We start from the raw sequence: 12,376 nt of genomic DNA on the forward strand, positions 1-12,376 counted from the left end.
TGCTGTGAAAAACCACATAAAAAAACACTTTTTAAACCTTGATATAGATATAAACCTCAATACACTGGTTTGGTCAAAAACATGTAACAAGAATGTATCTTGAAGTATATATATATATAGAGAGAGAGAGAGAGAGAGAGAGAGTAAAACAATTGAAAGTGGAAAGTGGGGGGAATCTCACATTATGAAATAAATGTTTTTGTCCAATGCATTTTGGCCACAATTATTGGCACCCCTAGAAATTTCTTATGAGTAAAATATCTTTTAAGTATACTCCCATTCATATTTAAATTTTTTAAGCCCCCGGTGACTAGGAGCATGATATTTTCCAGCCATTACTTTATAAATATTATTATTATTATTATAAATATGAGGAACACAAGAGCCAAATTCCCTTATGCATCCATCACAAGGAGTAAAACCAAAGAATATAGTTCTGATGTGCAAAACAAGATTGTTGAGCTTCACATAATAGAAATTTAAGAAAATAGCTAAAGCATTGAAAATCCCCATTTCCACCATCAGGGCAATAATTAAGAAGTTCCAATCAACTAAAGATGTTACAAATCTGCCTGGAAGAGGACATGTGTCTATATCGTCCTAATGCGGTGAGGAGGATAATTTGATTGGCCAAAGACTCTCCAAGGATTGGAGAATTGCAGAGATTAGTTGAATCTTGGGGTCAGAAAGCATATATATATATATATATATATATATATCAAACAGCCCCTATATAAACATGTTGCTCTGAGGGTTTCAAGAACAATCCTCCTCGCTCATCCAAAAACAAACTCCAGCCATATTCAGTTGTCAGACATGAATGGAACCTCAAACGGGTCTGGCTTCTATGGTCAGATGAAACTAAAAAAAGAGCTTTTTGGGAATACACGAGGAAATAAGTAATTAATGCATACATATATATGATATTATTCCTGTGTAAAACTACGGCATATTTAATAATACTGCTGCTTTAGACATGATAGGCCTAAAATCTATTTCCATCTCCACGTATCAGCCAGTACGACATGCTGGTGTGTATGGCCTACTGAGAGATCTTTATTCTGGGCCCCATGTTTGTTAATGAATTATCTATTTGATTGGCTCAGAAACCAGTCACCTGCCATGTAAAAGCCAGATCCATTTTATCACTTTTAGGGCATCCAGCTCATGACAGCATGGTGCATATGAATGAAAGCTTGTGTGTGTCTTTGTTCATCCAATAAATAATCACAATATGGTGTTCCTGGCACCAGCTGTCTACAGTTCATTAAAAGCAGGGCAAGTGTTCGCCGCACTGTACTGCACACTGTGCCCTGATAAGGGGACTCAAGTATGGAAAGAGCAACTGAAAGTCGAAGAATCTGTGTGGTGTCTCTAAACTCCTTCAAGGTTGCTGATGACCAAAAGATGCATGAGATTAAACAAAGTGGTGACACCCATAAAAACTGCCCTTGTATTTAGAGTGAACTAAAATTACATTCATCACATAACAAAGAAAATACATTTTTTATCTATATGAAAAGTTACTGTTGCTGAGCTGAAGCAGCTCTGCAGGGATAAGTGGGCCAAAACGTGCAGTGTGAAACTGTAATTAGTTCTTGTTATCAAGTTATTGTTGCTAATGGGGGTGTAACAAGTTCCCGAAAATGGTTTCTCACGTTTAGTGAAATCATCTCCTCACTGGACTCTGAAGAAGAAGAGCAAAGATGCCTGCTTTCGCCCTAGAAGAGCCCTGGTAGCGGAAAGACGCCCTTCTTCAGCGCTTCTCCTCTGCAGCCATCCAGCAATCACAAAGAGCAAATGTACTGGAAGAAATTTCTGCGGTGTTGTTGCAAATGCCGTGCCACGAGTGTGGCAAAGTGAGTGTGTTGCTTGCCTGGGCCACGCCCATGCTGAGGCTGCACTTACTAAGACAGACTGCTCTCACTGCGAGCATGAGCATAAGTCTTGCCCTGCTTTGCTCATGGATCACCTTCTTCAATGAATGTGGCCCTGCCCCACCCGCTTTCCCATTTCTCCCCTCCCAGGAGCCTTGGAGGAAGAAAAAGCAGAGTCATGGGGCTGAGCAACTGATTGATCTCATGCCGGCACAGGTCCCACATGCTTCACTCTCCCTAAAGCAGTTCGATTTGCTTGTGTAGTTTACACGTGAGTTTTAACACCCTCATCTGCAGTGAGTGGTTTGATCTCTTTCGGCAGATCGGAGGAGGAAGCTGTCACTGATGATTCCATATCACTGATAGCTTTAGATGCAGAACAATGGGCATCCTCTGGAGGGGATCCTGGCACCCTTCTGCCCAATGAGTCAATACGGGCTGACGTGGATAGCGAACTGATCTCCATCCTCAACAAGGCTGTGGAGGAACTCGGCTTAGACTGTTCGGCTCCAGAGGAGCCCGCACGCTGCCACTTAGATGAATGGTACCTGTCGGGACGTTGTCAACCAACCTCCCGCCAAAAATCGTCGCCCCTTTTTTTCTGGAAATTCACAATGAGCTTACCAAGGTGTGGCACGCCCCCTACTTGGTGCGCATCCACTCTACTACTTCTGCCGCTCTCACCTCCCCTTTGGAAGAGGCGGTTGCTGCAGACCTCTGCCTTCCATCAGCCCTGGGGCTGATAGCCAAGGCTGTGCACCCATCCAAGCCCTGCAGGACCACCTCAGCCCTAGCGGGCAGGGCTTACACAGTGGCTCAGTGCTTCACAAGATGGTGGTGCTTCAAGTGTTTCAAACCAAACTCCTCTGTGCAATGGATGAGTCCAGCCTGAACCCTCATGCTTTTAAGGAGCCTGGCTCTGCATGCTACTAAGACTACTGCACAGGCGAAAGGCAAGGCCATGGCCAGCTTGGTGGTGCTTGAGGGCCATCTTTGGCTGAACTTGAAAGAGATCAAGGATGCGGATAAAGTTGCCTTTTTCGACTCCCCTGTCTCCACCATTGGGTTATTTGGCCCTGCTGTAGACAGAGTGCTTCACTGCAGCACAGAATCATCGCAGGCAATGCGCCACTTCCTGCCTAAGCGCTTTAGCTTGGTGGCTGGTTCAAGTTGCCAGAAGGCTCCGTCTTCCCAGCAGCCTGCGAAGCCTACTCAATCTCCCGCTCAGCCTCAGCCCAAATCAGAGCCTGAGCTCCGACAATGCCCTCAGTCGGATAAATGCTACCCTTTTCCTAAGTGCCAGGGCCATTGGATTGGCCAATTGGTGACATTGGACCCTGAGCCGCACAAGCCATCCTGCCCTCAAAGCAGAGAGGAAGAGAAGAGGGCTGGACTGCCCTCAAAGAAGTCTCATGCTCGCTCTCCAGTCCTGTTTAGCTCTGAGCGATGGAAGCTCTGTTCATGCTGGGCCTGTACTTGCTACTCAGCACATGCCCAAGCAAATTACTGCTGCGATAGCGGACACACCCAACTCAAAAGAGAACTCTTCACAACATCCTCGATCTAAGCACCTGAACCATGCCCTAATGAAACGCCCATTCAGGATGCTATCTTTGAAGCGGAACCTCGCCCAAATATGCCCAGGGGAGTGGTGTTTATCGGTTTATCTGAAAGATGCTTTCTTTCACATCCAGATAGCCCCCTTTCAGAGACCATTCTTGAGATTCATGTTCGAGAAGGTGGCTTATCAATATGCAGTCCTGCCATTCGGACTGTCTCTGGCCCCTCGCACTTTTACGAAGTGCATGGACGTGGCTCCTTTCCCTCTGAGACAGATGTGAATCTGCATTATGAAATTCCTTGACGATTGGCTTGTGTTAGCCAGATCAGAGCAGGGACTTATTGCTCACAGGTCGCTGCTGCTCAGCCACCTGGAGCGCCTTGGGCTCAAAGTAAATTTAGCCAAAAGCTCTGTCTCCCACCCAGTGGGTCATCTTTCTGGGAATAGCTATCGATTCGGCCCAGATGCGGGCCTGGCTCGTGCCGGAACAATCACTGACAATTCAGCAGATATCAGTGTCATTCACATTAAGGGCTTCTCTTCCCCTCAAGTTTTTCCAGAGGATGCTCTGCCTCATGTCGGCCGCCTTGCCGGTGATTCCTCTGGGCTTACCTCACATGCAGCCCCTCTAATTCTGGCTCAAAGCCTATGCACCATCCCAAGCTTGCCCATGGGACACTTCACCTCAAGGTGACCCAACGCTGCATCAGAGCTGTGGCCCCTTGGAAAGCCCCTTGCCTTCAGATAGGCATTTTATTGGTACTGGCCTCCAGAAGGAAGGTAGTCATGACAGATGCCTCCAACTCGGGTTGGGGAACACTCTACGAGGGCAGACCGGCGTTCGGCTTCTGGTCCATCTTGGCGCAACGCCTGCAGATTAACTGCTTTGAGATGTTGGTGGTTTTTCTGGCCCTAAGAAACCTCCCTACCAGCCTTGAAGGGGCACCGTGTCCTTGTCTGTTTGGACAACATGATGGTGGTGGCCTTTATAAATCGCCAAGGTGGTCTCAGGTCACACTCCCTCTACCTTCTATGGGCACACTGAAGCCTGCGTTCACTGAAGGCAGTCCACATGCAGGGCAGACTGCACCAAGACTGAACCAAGGAGCAGACATGCTGTCCCAGAGAGATGTATCTCCAGGAGAATGGATACTACACCCCCAAGTGGTCCAGATGATTTGGTTGGTCTTCGAGAGGGCAGAGGTGGACCTCTTTGTCTCAGAAGACAACTCTCATTGCCCAACTTATTTCTCAAAGGTGCAAGATGCAGCAAGGATACATTAGATTTATCAAAAGTGACAGTAACACATTCATGATGTTACAAAAGTTTTCTATTTCAAATAAATACTGTCCTTTTGAATGTTCTACTCATCAAAGAATCCTTAAAAATGTAGGCCTATTAAATTTTCCACAAAATATTAAGCAGCACAATTATTTACAACATTGATAATAAGAATAAATGTTTCTTGAGCCGCAAGTAATGATGCTGACAATTCAGCTTTATATCACAAGAATAAATTACATTTTAAAATATATTCAAATAGAAAAAAAGTTATTTTAAATTGCAATTGTAATGTTTTTACTGTATTTGTATTTGTCAATGACTAAATGCAGTCTTGGTGAGCATAAGGGAATCTTAAAAAATACTACTACTAATAATAATTATAATGGTTTCCTAACTTTTGACCTCTATATTTTCACTTTGAGCAGTGGAGACAGTAATGCAAATATCTTCTATAATTTACTTTGTTGCCATGCATGTTAAAGCTGTTAATGAGCACTTACTGTGCACCGCTGCAGTGCTGTAAATCTTCAGAAGCCACATTTGAGCTCACAGCTGAACCTTTGCATCTGTAACTTTCCTTTGAGTTTGAAGCACATAGAGGACATGAGACCGGATTAATTCGTCCCCAGACACAGGCTGATACTCAGGGGCCAGCACTGTGGTACCACACAGATGCACAGACTCTCAGCATTCAAATGAGCCATCATACAACACAGAGTCCTCATGCTCACCAACACAAATTGCTGCTCATGACGTGGATATATCAGTTTGAGAACGATTGTTTGCACTTGTTGCCAAAATGTTTTTTTTCTTAATTAGAACTAAATGTAAAGGTGGCATCATAATGTCATAGGTAATTATCATTATGTTATGTGTGTCTGCTGTGTCTTTTCTCTCTCTTTCACCTTTGCCCACTTTGCTGGGTAACAGAGACATATGTCTGCTGTTGACTCACTCCACATGACTAAAGCAGAAAAATGGACAGAGATTTTTTTTTCAGAGACAAATTGCTTGCATATAAATGTAACAAGAAGTGTGTTTTTTCTCATTGTATCTTATTTTTGAATTATCTACTTATGAATCAATTTATCTTGTTTTGTGCAAGCAAGGTTATTTGCACTGAATAATTCATCAAAGGAAATTTTGAATGCCTTTTTGTCGTAACAGAGCTGGGCGGTAATGGTTTGCCATGTGATGTTAGAAAGATGGTTTTATTGAGATTTATTGCAACAAACAGTACTTCATTAACCCTATAAAGCTTACTGTATCGGATTTGATACAAACATTTCTAAGGCCTCTAAATTATCAACATTATCAAAACTTTGCTGAAAAACTTGTACACAATCTACATGCCTTCTAGTAAAAGGCCTTTTAGTATAATTCTAAAAATGTCCAACTTCAGCTCGTGCTTCATGTGTCTTTTTGCTGTGGAATCTTTACTGATTTTTATAAAGTAAACATACAAATACTGTATATTTTATATTGTCAGTAATATTTCAAGATAATAATAATAATTCATTACATTTATATAGTGCTTTTCTAAGCACTCAAAGCGCTTTACATTGTGAGGGGGGATCTCCTCATCCACCACCAGTGTGCAGCATCCACCTGGATGATGTAACGGCAGCGATAGTGCGCCAGAACACCCACCACACACCAACTTATTGGTGGAGAAGAGACAGAGTGATGAAGTCAATCATTATATGGGGATGATTAGGAAGCCATGATGGTCAGAGGTCAATGGGCAAATTTGGCCAGGATGCCGAGGTCACACCTTTACTCTTTTCGAAAGACATCATGGGATTTTGATGGGGTGAGCACCCCCTGCTGGCCTCACTAGCACCTCTTCAAGCAGCAACCTAGTTTTCCACAGGAGGTCTCCCATCCAGGTACTGACCAGGCTCAACCCTGCTTATCTTCAGTGGGCAACCAGATGAGAGCTGCAGAGTGATAGATGCTGGCTATGTGTTCACTTAATGGACTGAAACAGCTCAGGTTGACTTGATTATCCATCCATCATTTCTTAGAAAAATCATGTTAAAATGTGAGTATCAAATATTACACATCAGGCTTCTGAGGAACATTTATTTGTTCATCTCTAAATAATTATTGCGTTGTATTAAATTATATAATTTAACCACACAATAAAAACTACAGAGCTTTGACTAAAGCTAAGCATTTAAATATCGTCTTACTAAAACTTATTATTGGGAGATGTAGAGTGATAACTGATATTAATATGAATTTTTGGTAACTCATTATTTTAAGGACCAATCTCACTATGAACTACCTGCTTATTATCATGCATATTACTAGCATATTGGTTGTTCATTAGTACTTATAAAGCACATATTAATGCCTTATTCTGCATGACCATATTTTAGATCCCTTAAATCTACCCCATACCTAAACTTTGCAAATACCTTACTAAATAGTAATAAGCAGAAAAGGTTTGATTTTAGGAGTTTACTGAGGGAATAACTCTTAATTAATAGTGAATGTGTTCCCTATTCTAAAGTGTTACCAAATTTGTTAATAAAAAGTCTGTTATACTCTTACTATACTCTTATACTCATTGATTTACATTACAAGCTATCAGAATTCCATTTTACTTTTTGATCATATAAATATCAGCAACTTCACCAATTCCAAATTGAATAAATTAATTTTTGATTTTTTTTTTAATTACAGACTTCGAATAATGTCCATTTATGTGTGATTTATCACTTAAACTGTATGAATAATCTTATATTTTTGTTCGTGTTTATCTAAAAATGAAGAGAAAAAAGAATTATCTTAGATGAGAAAGTATCTTTAACTGGTATTCACTTGCTTATTCAAACGTAGGTTTGGTACTATATAAAAGTACTATAAAATGTCAAATATTTTATTTTGACTGTGCAGTTTAATATGCTAAGCAGTATATGATGTTCAATAAGTGACTTGACCAAAGCTCCTGTCATCATTACTTTGTCCATTTATGTTTGTACAAGTTTTGAGGCTGCATGTCATTAAAAGGATTTTCTGCAGTTGGCGCCATCTAATGACAGTTTACTCTAATAAGGAATTAAATGGATAGTTCACCCGAAAATGAAAATTCGGTCATTAATTACATACCCTCATGTCGTTCCAAAGTAAACGTAAGTCCCGTAAGACCTTTGTTCATCTTTGGAACACAAATTAAGATATTTTTATGCAATCCGAGAGCTTTCTGACTCTGCATAGACAGCAAAGGAACTACTGTGTTCAGGGCCCAGAACGGTAGTAAGGACATCGTTAAAATAGTCCATGTGACATCAGTGGTTCAACCATAATTCTTACGAGCAACACATTTACCACAATTTTTGATGTACTGTGTACTGTGTAATCTCTAAAGCCATTCTGGGCCAATAGAATCAGTCCTTTATGAGATCCATAGTTCTTTCAGCTCCTGATGATACATGGGGCAACTTTTTGAGCAATGTTGCCGGGCAAAATTGGCTAATGTTGCCGTCAATGGGCAACCAGGTGAGACACAGGGCCCACATCCGATCTAAAGTATCCAGATAGAAATTTGTTAACCATTCTCAATGTGAACATGCTCAAGCAACATTGCTCAAAAAAATTGCTCTGCAAAATTGCTCAAAAATTTGCCCCGTGTATCATCAGCCTTAGGACCATAGCCCTGTACTGCTCTGGCAGAATAAGCTGACACACCTCTTTCCCAGATCGCTGGGTGATTCGATATAGAAGTCCTGGTCCCACTTTATATTAGGTGGCCTTAACTACTATGTACTTGCATCAAAAAATAAGTACAATGTACTTATTGTGTTCATATTGTATTGCAAAACACTTTTGCTGCTATTGAGGTGGGATACGGGTAAGGTTAGGGACAGGTTTGGTGGTATGGGTAGGTTTAAGGGTGGGTTAAGGTGTAATGGATGGGTCAACAGTGTAATTATAAATGTAATTACAGAAATGAATTACAGATGTAATTACATGCAGGTATTTTTTAAATATAAGTACAATGTAAAAACATGTATGTACACAATAAGTGCATTGTACAAAATGATTAATTTAAATGTAAGTACGTAGTTGTTAAGGCCACTTAATATAAAGTGGGTCCGAAGTCCTTTTTTCATCTGGATCTTTTAACTTTCCCGCTGTAGTATCACAAGGACAGGATTTTGTGTTTTCAGACCAGATATGTACTTGTGAGCCTCCATGTGTTTTATCTCCACCCCAATGGCCGGATCACATCTTTGGCCTTTTGTCAAGTCCTCTCTACTTCAAGTGGAGCCCACCCAACTTGAGTTGGAAAACCACTAGGGATGGTGTCAGGAGAAGCCCCAAGTTGATCTATAAATCTGGAGGTGTCATCTTTTCTACTGACACCAGCCTTCTGACAAAGAGTTTTCACTCCAGAGGCAGGAACCTTCTCCCATTCGTCCTGGTGATCCTGAGCATTCCTCAACAGAAGGTTGGCGTCCACATTGCTTCTCCTGGGTTTGTACTCCACATCAAAATTAAAGTTAACGCAGCCAACCACATATGGCCTGTAGTGTTAAGTTTGGCAGTTGTCAACACGTATGTGAGAGGATTGTTATCTGTCCTCACTGTAAACTTGGCACCATAAATATAATCATGGAATTTATCCACTATGGCCTATTTCATAGCGAGGAATTCTAGCTGATGTATAGAGTAATTACGCTCCAAATTTGGCTGGCAAAAGCAATGGGGCGGTGACCTTCAGGGTGCTCCTGATTAAGCACTTCGCCCAAACCATCCAGGCTCGCATCCACATGTAGGATGTAAGGTTTGCTTGGGTCTGCAAAAGCAAACACTGGGGCATGAGTGAGGCAATTTATATTTTTTTCAAAGGAATCATCACATGCTTTGTCCCATCTACCAGCGAAAGGTTCAGAGTCCTTGAAGTACTGCTTCTTGGTACTACCAGATTTCTTCCTCTTCTGAGTCGGTGGGTAACCCTTACTTCGGTCAAGGGTCTGACAATGGATGAATAATTGGCAATAAAATGCTGATAATATGCACAGAACCCAAGGAATGATCGTAACGACTTCAAGTCCACAGTTTTCTTCCAGTTTAGAATAGCTTGCACCTTTTCAGGGTCTGTAGAGATTCCCGCAGCAGAAACAATGTGGCCTAGGTACCTTACTTGGTGATGAGGTACCTCATCATCTAAATAGACAAGTACCTGTAATAGATTCATGTCTACTACTGTAGCCTCCATTAAACGTTGGAATGTCGCAGGAGCTCCTGTGATCCCCTGCGGCATCCTCTCAAACTGGTAGAAACCCAGTGGACAAATTAATGCAGTTTTCTCCTTATCTTCATCAACAATTACAATCTGGTAATATCCGATGTTCGGGAGTTTAATGAGCGATAGTCAATGCATATAGTCAATAACTATGGGAGAAGCAAAAGGGCTATGTGATTCTTTTATTATTCCTGCCGCCAAAAGTTCCTGTAAATGACAGCGACCATCCTCCAGGTCAGCCGGGGCTATACGTGTGGATCGCTCACGGAACGGTTTGTAATCATTAAGTCTTATGAGGTGTTTTACTCCCTAAGCTAGTCCCACATCCCATTCATCTACTTAAAAAAACTCCAGTTCTCTTTGAAAGTGTGTTGACAAGGCATGTTTTCCAGGTTTCCTGAATTGGAGAATCACCGAAGTCGATCATGCTAGGGTCTAGGGTCTTTTGGGTGGAAACTGCCTTTTGTGGCACCGTAGCAGTGTCTACAACACATACCCATGCCACAAGAGTTCCAACAGGAATAGTAGTGCCTTTGTAAAATTCATTTTAAAAGGGTACAAGGAAATGATTGGCATTCACGAAAGAAGAGGTTAGCACCAGAGAAGGCATTAGGACACCAGTAGGAAGTTGATTATTTTCTGGCGTTTCCACTAGAAGAACGTAACTGTCTAAAGGTTGGTGCTGCACAACCTTACATAGCACATAACTAGTGCTGTGAGGAGAAATGGTTAATGGTCCAGGACCCACCCACTTTACCAGTCCCACTACATCTGTAGGTACATTTTTGTTGGATTTCAAAGGCGGTTTGGACACATTAAACTCGTAAGGAAGTATTCTCAGTGGCTTTACAGTGCTGCTATTGACCAGCTGTTTGCAGTGAGCCAAAAGAGTGTTGAGCTTGGATGTGTTTGTACCAAGAATGACTGATACAGGATCAGGACACTTGGAGTCTGGACATACCAGTGCCAAGATGGGAAACTTTTCTTCAGATAGTTGTTCGTATTCAGGGAAAGCCAATTCAACAGATATATATCCCATGAAAGGGTAAGTGGAATCACTGAAACCCCATATACCAAGGTCTGAAAGAGGCATAAGAGGAACATGTGAAAGGTGCTGCTGGTACCAACTTTCAAACACAATAGTGACACGAGAACCTCTGTCTGGTAAGGCTTTGCAGGGCTGACCTTCAAGCGTGACACTAGACTGCGCAATTGACCAACTGAAACCTGGTCTAAAGTCAATGGCGCAATACATTTTTTTGTTAATTAAAGAGCGTGTTAGGTCCTGTAGGCGGGTATAGACCCTATAGGCAGGTAAACAACGCTCGTACATTCTGCTTATTACACACACAGGGACACGCAGCAGCGCACAAACATGCCACATATTAAAAATGAAAGGATTACAATGTAAAAGATTATTATTGTGCAACTTTCAAACACAATAGTGACACGAGAACCTCTGTCTGGTAAGGCTTTGCAGGGCTGACCTTCAAGCGTGACACTAGACTGCGCAATTGACCAACTGAAACCTGGTCTAAAGTCAATGGCGCAATACATTTTTTTGTTAATTAAAGAGCGTGTTAGGTCCTGTAGGCGGGTATAGACCCTATAGGCAGGTAAACAACGCTCGTACATTCTGCTTATTACACACACAGGGACACGCAGCAGCGCACAAACATGCCAAATATTAAAAATTACAATGTAAAAGATTCCTCTCTGGAGAAGCGTTCAGTCTTTGCTCTTGCAAATTCCGCCATGTAAATAGCGAATCCGCCATGGCGTGAGTGCAACTGGCCTTTAAAGGGAATGGGAGATGAGACTCTGATTGTACGTTTATTGCACGTTATGCCCAAAACACACCCATGACTCATTTAGAGAATAGGTACAACCCTTTTGGACCATGTGCCAGGTGCGCCGACCGTTTTTCCCGTCGTTAAACTAGCAAAAGTGGATTCAGACACGCCCTAAGTGCACTTGCACCGTGTGCTTTAGACCATGCACCCCTATGGCCCCTTATCTGCAGCCAGCACTAACTCAGATAGAAAATCAGCTAATTTTTTGATAAAGTCTGTATGGTGCCCTGTATACAGTAGCCAGTACAAACGTCACAGGGGATTCATCATCAACAATTATTTCTCTAGATAATGTTATATGAATACTCATTTAAAGTGAGTCATGTAGACTCATTTAAAGGGGACATAACACACACAGTTTCACTCAATCTCATGTTAATATTAAGTACCTATAGCAGTGGTCTCGAACTCAATTCCTGGAGGGCCACAGCTCTGCAGAGCTTATCTCCAACCAGCTCCAAATCACACCTGCTTGGAAGTTTTTAGTAATCCTGAAGACCTTGATTAGCTGGATCAGGTGTGTTTGATTAGGGTTGGAGCTAA

At 42.0% G+C, this 12,376-nt stretch overlaps 1 long non-coding RNA gene across 1 annotated transcript in view; it reads right to left on the bottom strand.

The window, feature by feature from the left end:
* Positions 1–262: 262 nt before the first annotated feature.
* The window catches only part of LOC107686731 (uncharacterized), a 20,199-nt gene continuing 8,085 nt past the window's right edge, over positions 263–12,376 (bottom strand). The window contains exon 3 of the long non-coding RNA XR_001634064.1: positions 263–273. This is a non-coding gene — a long non-coding RNA (uncharacterized LOC107686731). The remainder of the gene's footprint in view (positions 274–12,376) is intronic.

This window comes from Sinocyclocheilus anshuiensis, unplaced genomic scaffold (assembly GCF_001515605.1).
Source record: "Sinocyclocheilus anshuiensis isolate Anshui unplaced genomic scaffold, SAMN03320099.WGS_v1.1 scaffold1693, whole genome shotgun sequence".
Taxonomy (NCBI): Eukaryota; Metazoa; Chordata; class Actinopteri; order Cypriniformes; family Cyprinidae; genus Sinocyclocheilus; species Sinocyclocheilus anshuiensis.